The sequence below is a fragment of the Engraulis encrasicolus genome, chromosome 11, assembly GCF_034702125.1.
Source record: "Engraulis encrasicolus isolate BLACKSEA-1 chromosome 11, IST_EnEncr_1.0, whole genome shotgun sequence".
NCBI classification, from domain to species: domain Eukaryota; kingdom Metazoa; phylum Chordata; class Actinopteri; order Clupeiformes; family Engraulidae; genus Engraulis; species Engraulis encrasicolus.
In genome coordinates, this window is record NC_085867.1 from 48,428,650 (window position 1) to 48,438,397 (window position 9,748).

A 9,748-nucleotide genomic window follows, 5' to 3' on the forward strand; every position below is an offset into this window, starting at 1 on the left:
GAAAATAATCTTGTTTCATTTTTATTTAATACAAAGCTATCAAAATTCCACATTTTAAAAATGTTATTTATGTAATATAACTATTCATATGTATTATCAAGTACATGAATGTAAACCAAACCAACAATGGGGTTCTCTAAAAATATAAAAGTGCAGGTCTTCAGAAATGGAGTTAGGGGGTTTTGCATCTGAACTCTTCAGTTGTATACATATTTTTCTTTTTTTTTTATTTCATTCACATTGACAAATAAAAAGATTCTATTCTATTAAAATGAGATACCCCAAACATTAATCAAGACAAAACTGTTGTATGGTTTGTGGTGGGTGCTTCAAATTCCAATGTATGCAAAATGGAAAACAGTCCAATATCTCATTTCCTGTTGGGCGTGGCCATATGCTCGTATTGACCTTTTTTTGTTCATCTTAATGAGATAAGTACATACCACAAAGAAGGTCCAGAGTCCGTAGCTTCAACTATATTCTATAACTATAACTATATTCCAGCCCCGAACATCTCTGTGCTAGGGTGCGCAATAGAGTCACTCTTTTAAAAGTCTTATACATGACACAATATCGAAAAACTGTGCCAAATAAGTTTTGAAACGGGGAGAAGGGGGGAAAACACAGCAAGAACAACAGGGCCTCGAGCCTTTGGTGCAATGCTCGGACTGAACTACTTAAAAGAAACAAGTGATTGGAACTTCAAAAGGTCAAGCATTAATAATTCAGCCAGTCAAAATCAACAAGTTCCCTGATGAATGACGCAACAACAGGGTTGACACTGCTGCTCTTCCTTTGCACCTTTTTACCGGTCTTCTTGCTGGTGATATGACTTGGCCTGGCATTTGGAGCCCTCTGGGTTTATTCTGAGAATGAACCTGTAATCACAATAGGATACAATTAGGAATTCTGAAAAAAGTTTAATTCTCGTGAGTCTTACACTATCCAGCCTTTTTCACACCCAATTTTGGTTAGTCTTATTGAAGTGATATTTCATGTTGTTCCTATTTCTATGCTTGATGCATGCTGCGTAAAAACAGTATAAGCGCTCCCTCCATTCATCCCCCGGTGATGCGGCTAGCTGCCTATCCACGAATGCAATGATTCTGGGATCAGACAGACATTGTTCACCAAGCACACACACACACACACACACACACACACACACACACACACACACACACACACACACACGGAGCCGGGGGAGGGAGGGACAATTTCAAAAAACATATACTGTCGAGTTTAAATTCAAGTTCCGGTCTTGTTTAGGGAATGCCTGTTGTTATCCAATGTCCAATGTCAAATCAAACGTGCAATATGCTGACAATGTCCTGTCATCATCCCACAGTTACAATGATTGATTAACATGCAGCACTTCCGGTGCATCTAAAGGAGGCTGCTGCAGGCGGCTGCTGAAGGCGGAGACGCATCCCAAACGAGTTTTAATTGTTGGTAACGCACGAGTAGACGCGTTACTGTTATTTATGGGTAACGTAGTAACATAACGGATTACTTTTAATTAGGGGTGGGCATCTGTGTTTAGCCGGACTGAGCCCTGAGGAAGGTCAGTAGACCGAAAGCTTGGCCTATAAGAACACAAAGGGGATTTAAGTGTGCAGACATTTTTTCTTTCAATTAGGGGTGGGCAAAAATTAAAATCTTTAATCGCATTAACTCAATGACTTTCTGTGATTATTCGCATAGCGCGCGAAATCCAAAAATAATAATAATAAATAAAATAAAAATATTTTATAAATTAATAAAATAAAATAATTAATTATAATTTGCATATGTACTGTGTAGATAACCTATGTAGGTCCAATATAATATTCCACAATGGAAATGTAGGCTATTTGCCAACCTATCAGTCTAAATTGTATAGGCCTACAGTAGTAGGCTATGCCTATCCAATGTAGGCCTACTGAAACAAATTATTGCATACAATATTACACTAGGGCTATTTAAGATTGTAGGCTACTGAAACGAATATATTAGAAATTAGAAACTCAAATTAGGATGGTCTACATGGGCCTACAAGAAGAAAAAAAAACTTGTCAATTAAAAAAAACCAGGCATGAGATATGTCCCGCCTTCTCTCACTGTCAAAGACTCCCACCTTCTCTCTTATCTGTCGCTGTTATTTAAGGTGTTTCAGCGACTAGAAACTAATTGACTGTCTGTTGGTATTGACAGCAATTACATCTTTCAGTTTCAAAACAATAACGTTGACATGACTAACACTATCTTAAATGCATACGAGGTTGCCGATGTTGCGAAATTATACCATGTTGATACAGCCTACTATGCACGCGAAGCGCCATGTAGAAACTGCATGCAAACAGGTCAGGGGTGAAAAAGGTGACAAGGGCGCGGCGCGGCGCGGCGCGGCGCGGCGCGGCGCGGGGCGGCGCGGGGCGGCGCGGCGCGGGGCGGAGCGGCGCAGTGCAAGCGCGCAAACGCAGGTGCACACGTGTGTGTTGTGCGCAGTGGATGATCTTGCATAACAGTCTCAGACTAGGGGGGAGAGGATTTAGCTAAAAAAAAAGTCATAAATGGTGAATTTTGAGCATACTGTAGTTATTAGCGACCAAGGGACAGTGAACATGAGAACTGCCAACCTTACTCCATGACTTAGCTGTCATGTCTGATGGCGGGTTGGGTAGATAGCTTGATAAAATAGGTTTTTATCATGATAGAGCAGTGGTTCTCATAGTAAGTTTCCCCAACACCCCATTGACCTCATCAAAACCCTTAGTAGGCCTATTAAAAATAAAATAGGCCAAAATGCCCCCAAATGACACTAAGCACCCCTCCTCTCATCAGTCTCCTAACACCCCCTCAACACTTGCCTGGTTGTCATCTCATGCATATTTAATCATCATTTTCAGACAACTTGCAATAGGCTACAAAAAAAATCTTTGTCAAAGTTTGAATTAGCTACTGAAGTTTTACTCAAACTACTCAAATTTTAGCCTATTCACCTAGTATCTCTTTTAATGTCTCCCTGTAGAAAAAATGAATAGGAACGCTCCAACTTTGACCTGGAAAAAAGTGTGACATTCCAACTGGTTTCATTGTTGGCTAAAGTCTGTGCTGACTTAAGTCAGTATCTGACAAAAGTATCTGACTAAGCTTAATTACTCATTCCATTGTGTTCACCTTACCAAGTGCAAACAGCCTTGGGGCGTTGGGCAGAGAAAGACTTGCGACATCTGCTGCAGTAGCAGTGACCTAAAAAAAAAGACAGACACACTTAGCATCTTGCAGCATTACATTACATTACACTGGGATTCACAGTTGTTTTAAAGGTGCACCATGTACGTTTGTGGCCAGAGTAGGTATTGCAACTATGATTCTCATTGAAACTGTGCTGCCTATTGCCAAATTTGATCTTTTCGTGAAAGCTTTGGGACCATCTAATTTGTATGATGTTGGGGTTTCACCAATGTCAAATCGCATCCCTCTACGAATTCACACTACCAGTGTTTCCCTTACAGTGAGTAAACTATGGCTGCCCGCCATAGTTTAAATTTGGCCGCCATAGTTTACGAAAAAAAGAAAGTAAAAAAAAAAGAAGGAAAAAAAAATATTATTATTATTATTATTTTTTTTTTTTTTTACCAATTTCCGTTTTTGTTACAAACGATTTGAATTACAATTTCCTTCGCATTTTCCTCCTGGAGTAAATACATCAAGTGCTTGAACCACAACCACAAGTGCTTGAAAGACAGAGGGATCAAAAGCCTAGTCAAGTTGTTGTAGTTAACTTGGGTTTGGGAGCAATACAAAAAAAACATTAAGAGAAGGGACAGTTGGGATGAGTGTACTAATATTCCCCAGGCTTTGTTTTACAGTTGTAATGAGTTAGGTGACAGGCCTTCCTTGACACAGCAGAGGAGACATCGGGCTGCATATAGAAATGAATGTGTAATGAATGTGAATATAGACATAAATGTGTAATATGTTGTTCAGTCCTTTTAACCCTTTAAGCGCCACACTTTATTTTTCAAAAAAGCTGAATGTTGGCATGATAAATTCAAATGACTGTGGCTTGACACTGGTAACAGATAGAGCTTGACTGTCAATTAGACAAATATTGGGGATGACCCCAAGATTATTTTGGGAGTAAATATGCATACCTAATTTGCATATTATGACGTCATATGGTGGCGGCCATTTTGAATTTTTAATAATTTTTGGAAAATATTGATAATTTTCAATAGATTATTGAATTTAATAAGCAATATTTGACATTCCATTACTATCACATAGTGCACATACACTATGGTCAAGGAAATAAGTAGTTTTAGGCAGAATATATATAGTATATAAGCGCCACAATTTATTTTTCAAAAAAGCTGAATGTTGGCATGATAAATTCAAATGACTGTGGCTTGACACTGGTAACAGATAGAGCTTGACTGTCAATTAGACAAATATTGGGGATGACCCCAAGATTATTTTGGGAGTAAATATGCATACCTAATTTGCATATTATGATGTCATACGGTGGCGGCCATTTTGAATTTTTAATAATTTTTGGAAAATATTGATCATTTTCAATAGATTATTGAATTTATTTAGCAATATTTGACATTCCATTACTATCACATAGTGCACATACACTATGGTCAAGGAAATAAGTAGTTTTAGGCAGAATATATATAGTATATATTGTAATATTGCAATAATATAGGCCTAATGCGATAATATTGAAATATATAATGCAACAATTTTTTGCCTGGAGGGCCGAACATGTTTGTATCTGTAACCTGTACCTTTTTAGCTTGTGAAACTTTCACAGAAAGGGTCAGCACACACATATTCAATTCATATTTATGCCTATTTTTACATCTGTATAGCCTACTATGGCCTTTGGAGCAGGCGCTGTATAGGCAGTAAAATGGTTGATCATGGCACAGTCTAGCTCAGTGACTTCTACAGTTTGTCACTTACATTTCACAAAACTAATGGGCAAACTGTCAACATAATGGGTATGAAATCACAAGTATCATGTCCATAGTATTGTGTCCAACGTAATTAGGCTACGTTATAGCCTGACACCTGAAGCCGATCAGGAACACAATCCCCGCCCCCTCGCGTGGAGAGCGCAGCGCCCTTCCACCCTCTCCCCCGTTTGAGGGAAATATATCGCCACCTCTTTCGTCTCTATTTGCTGTTTTACTGATTTGTATAACTCTTACAAAGACAGTCAAAACGCTGTGACCAGTCTGATTGTCAACAACGAGTCTAAAACATTCATGTTTTAGGGTTGCCTATGCGTCTTCTCTTCACCGTGCGTTCTATTACCAAAACCTCTCCATACGGAGATATGGCCACGTTCGCCGCTGCCATCCACCCAATAGAAGTCAGAAAGAGGGACAGAATGAGTGCGTGTGTGCTGCTTGGTGAACAGTGTTTGTCTGATCCCAGGATTATTGCGTTTGCGTCCGGATAGGTGGCTACCCGCATAACCGGGGGCTGAATGGAGGGAGCCCAAGCTAACATTACCAGACCCACTTCTCTCACCCCTAATTCCTCCACCAATACCTGTATGGACACTACGACTGCATTCGCCACTACCACCGACTCACTTGAGATCGGATAAAGTCACAGAATGAGTTTCAATGTGTGTGTGTGCTTAGAGAACATCATTGCTTCGCATGTCGGCATCTTCGGAAGTTTCGCCACGGTAAACAAAGAGTGCTCGTCCGATCATTATCCTCCTCGTGAGATAAAAACTGTCCTTCGGAGTCAGAATAGGCAAATAACATGCTCAGAACTTCATCACGATTCAACTTCTCACTAGCCATGATGAAATAGCTCGCTGATAGTTCACTGATAACAACACAAACCCAACTCGTACGCCTCGAGTCAAAGACGCAAAGTGGCTACTTCCGCATTTTGTGGTCGCGTCACAGGTCGCGTCTTTTACTGCTTCACAAAGACTCTGTGAACTACAAAATGACGCAATCGTAGTCTTGTTTGAAAGGGTAGCATGTCTGCCAACTACTGGTAGGGAGGATGAACACTATTAAGACCGCTGGTTTGATCTACATGCGCTTTTGTTCATGATGACGTACCGTCGCAATTCTGCGACTTTGGCGCTTAAAGGGTTAATGGAAGGAATTTTGAAAAACTGGCCCTGTGACCAGCACCCCTCATGTAGAATGTGTACGCCTATATGTGTGGGGGAAAAGGCATAGCCTACCCTCTTAGACCCATGTGTCTTACAGTATGTTTCCACGATTTAGGAATGTGCCAATAGAGATGTGAAGGGCGGAAAAGATGGCCTATTGGCAGTAATATTCCATATTAACGGTGCACTGTGTAGGATGGTGGCCAGAATAGGTATTGCAACTATACTGCTCAGTGAAACTGTGCCGTCTAATGCCAAATTCTATCTTGGTTTTCATTAGTATTTACTAAATAATGAACTAATATTTACTAATATGACCAAATTATGTTAAGCTTTTCAGCTAAAATGTCTATTTCTGGAAATTCAAAAATGGCGGACCATGGATAAGATCTCCCTTTTCATGTATGAAAAGTGCCATTTTCCCAGTCACAATGAATTCTTACAATGTGATGGGGGTGGCAAGTAGTCACGAAAAAGGCAACATTTGTGTATGGGCAGTATAACTTCTGAAAAGAACCTACTAAAATATTACTCAGTGCACCTTTAAGGGTGAGGGACTCAGCTAAGATCCACTAGTATACTGGGGACCTTGCCATGTAAGGGAACCCCTGGCCTAATTCATCATTCGTCATTGCTCTTCCATTTGTGGTCTTAGAGTGCCATCTAGTGGATGATTTGTACAATTTCTTTATGTTATCTGAATGACTGCAGAACACACAAGCATGTCTACGGTACATCTTTAGTAGATAAGAAGCTCTAAAAAGATGGCCAGAATAGGTATTGCAACTATGTTGCTCAGTGAAACTGTGCCGTCTACTGCCAAATTCTATCTTGGTTTTCATTAATATTTACTAAATACCGGTAATGAAGTAATGTTTACTAGTATGACCAAATTATTACCGGTATATTAAGCTTTTCAGCTAAAAATGTCTATTTCTGGAAATACAAAATGGTGGACCATGGATAAGATCTCCCTTTTCATGTATGAAAAGTGCAATTTTCCCAATCAGAATTAATTCTTAGGATCATTCGTCTCTGCTCTTCCATTTGTGGTTTGACAGTGCCATCTAGTGGATGATTTGTACACTTTCTTTATGCTATCTGAATGACTGCACAACACACAAGCATGTCTACATATTTAGTGTCCCCACAAATCTACAATACCCTTGTTAACTAGGAAATAGAGTCCTATGTCAAAAATCCATTTTCATATTCTATAATCCATATATAATCCTCAGATTCCAAAATTAAAACCTACGTCAAGTTTCCAGAAGAGCAAGGAGTCTTATCTGTGCAAGCGAACTATATACAAACATACAGGAAGTTGTACTTCACATGCAATCACAGAACAAAAAAAAAAATATATTGATGAAACTACCAGAAAAGCATGACCCTACAGTTCTGTCATATTCCAAACCTGAAACCTACGTCAAGAACAAGTCCACAAGACCAGACCAAGGAGTCTTGTCTGTGCAAACGAACTATATACAAATATACAGAAAAGCATGACCCTACAGTTCTGTCATATTCCAAAACTGAAACCTATGTCAAGAACAAATCCACAAGAGCAAGGAGTCTTGTCTCTGCAAGCGAACTATATACAAATATACAGCAAGTTACTTCACATACAATCATAAAAGTGAAACCAAAATTATTGATGAAACTACCAGAAAAGCATGACCCTACAGTTCTGTCATATTCCAAAAACGAAAACTAAGTCCACAAGAAGAAGGAGTTTTGCCTGTGCAAACAAACTATGTACAAATAGTACTTCATATCAAACACAATCATTTGCAGACATGGTCCAGGGGGCTCAAGTACGACCAGAGAGCAACCATCCAGCAATAAGGATATCTTCTCAGCTGCACACAACATTAACACACAACATTAATTTGCATCTCATATTGACAGCATGAAATACATAGCATGTTTAGCACTTTGACTTTTATAAAATACATGGATTGGTTTTGTGTGAATTCATGAACTTAAACTCACCTCTTGCAACAGTGTTTATTTTCTCTGAGGTACACCACACCAGAGGAATCACTCAGTGTAATCAGACAGCTTCCATGTAGGATCCTTCAGTAATATTCTCAGTCATCTGCAAAGCATGACAGCACAAAACGTGAACATGATTATGCATTTATAGGCCTAATTATTACAAGAAAATAATAAAAAATGATAACACCGTCACCACCACGACACAATATGATGATGAATAGGCCTAGAGTATGAAACATCTAAAAGATACATGTCTGTATACATGTAAAATGTTTTTTTTTGTTTGTTTGTTTTATATCATTGATCATTTTCCCAGACGGATTGACAACAGATGGCTCAAAGAATTCAGTGTGCTAAACTGGAGGGCAAAAAGAGCAGATTGTCTCTCTTTCTGGATATTTTACTCATCACTTGAAATTAAATCTAAATCTAAATCTAATCTAAGATGTCAAACATAGAGGAGGAGTCCTCAACGATCCTGGAAAATACAACAAATTGACAAAATGTAACCCAAATACCCCAATCAATGAAACGGTGGGCTCAGTGTCATTGGCCTAACAGCAGAAGGTCACTAAAGGGCCGTACACACACGTCGCTGCTAGTTACTCGCTCAGCGGATGAAGTCAATAGAATGTCTACGTGTTCCAGCGAGTCTCGCTGGCGAGTAGGCGAGGAGAGTACAAGCGATGCGATGTGGGCGGGTTCCGAGATAAACTTATTTTATCTTCGAGCGACGCGAGTTAAGCGAGTAACCAATTGGAATGCAGGATACAGATTATTGACAGGTGACGTTACCCCTGTGGTGTTCTGACCACCCAACTTCCTCACGCCATCACACTTTGAAGTGTTGAGGAAAATACATCCAATACAGTGTACACCATCAAAGGCTCATATGCATGGTTGTGCACAGCACACGATCAACGTTAAACAGCGTAGGCCTACATTTTGTTTCGTACGGACGTTATTGGCGCGGACAGCGGGAACCATGACAACCAGTAAACAAAATCACCCAGAGCGAGTGGCAAGTAGGCGAGTGAGCAAGTAGCGAGTAAATAGCAGCGACGTGTGTGTACGGCCCTTAAGGGTGCGTTTGTAAACTGCCGCTCCGAGCACATAACATATTGGTCATGTCATGTATGAGTGTGTTATTCAGACTGTTAGATAGTAGACATTTGAAACACACATTTGGTGCAGAGTTATAAAAAAAATGCTTACATTTACAAACTGATTTTTCTCAGCATTTTTAGACATGGTGCTACAAAGGGGATTAATGTACTGTAACCAGGCAGCTGCCATTATTCCTTAACTATCCTGTCAAAATAACACACGGCATGAACAGGACGCATCTCTGATTAACAGTGTGTGCTTCAAACTGTTAAGACATTTGAAACACACATACATGTGGTGTAAATTTGTGAATGGTTGCTAACCTTTAGAAATTCTGTCAATGTTCAGAAGCATTTGCAGATATGGTCCACTACGACCAGAGCTACCATCCAGCAATAAGGATATCTTGGCCATCTTCTCAGCTGCAATAATAACACACAACATTAGAATGCATCTCATATTGACAGCATGAAATACAGAGCAAGTTAGAACTTTGACTTT

At 39.6% G+C, this 9,748-nt stretch overlaps 1 long non-coding RNA gene across 1 annotated transcript; it reads right to left on the reverse strand.

The window, feature by feature from the left end:
• Positions 1–830: 830 nt before the first annotated feature.
• Positions 831–8,357, reverse strand: LOC134458478 (uncharacterized). Its single transcript, XR_010036585.1, has 3 exons — positions 8,135–8,357; positions 3,165–3,231; positions 831–878 (listed from the first exon to the last, which is right to left on the reverse strand). It is a non-coding gene; the product is annotated as an uncharacterized LOC134458478 (long non-coding RNA).
• Positions 8,358–9,748: the final 1,391 nt, after the last annotated feature.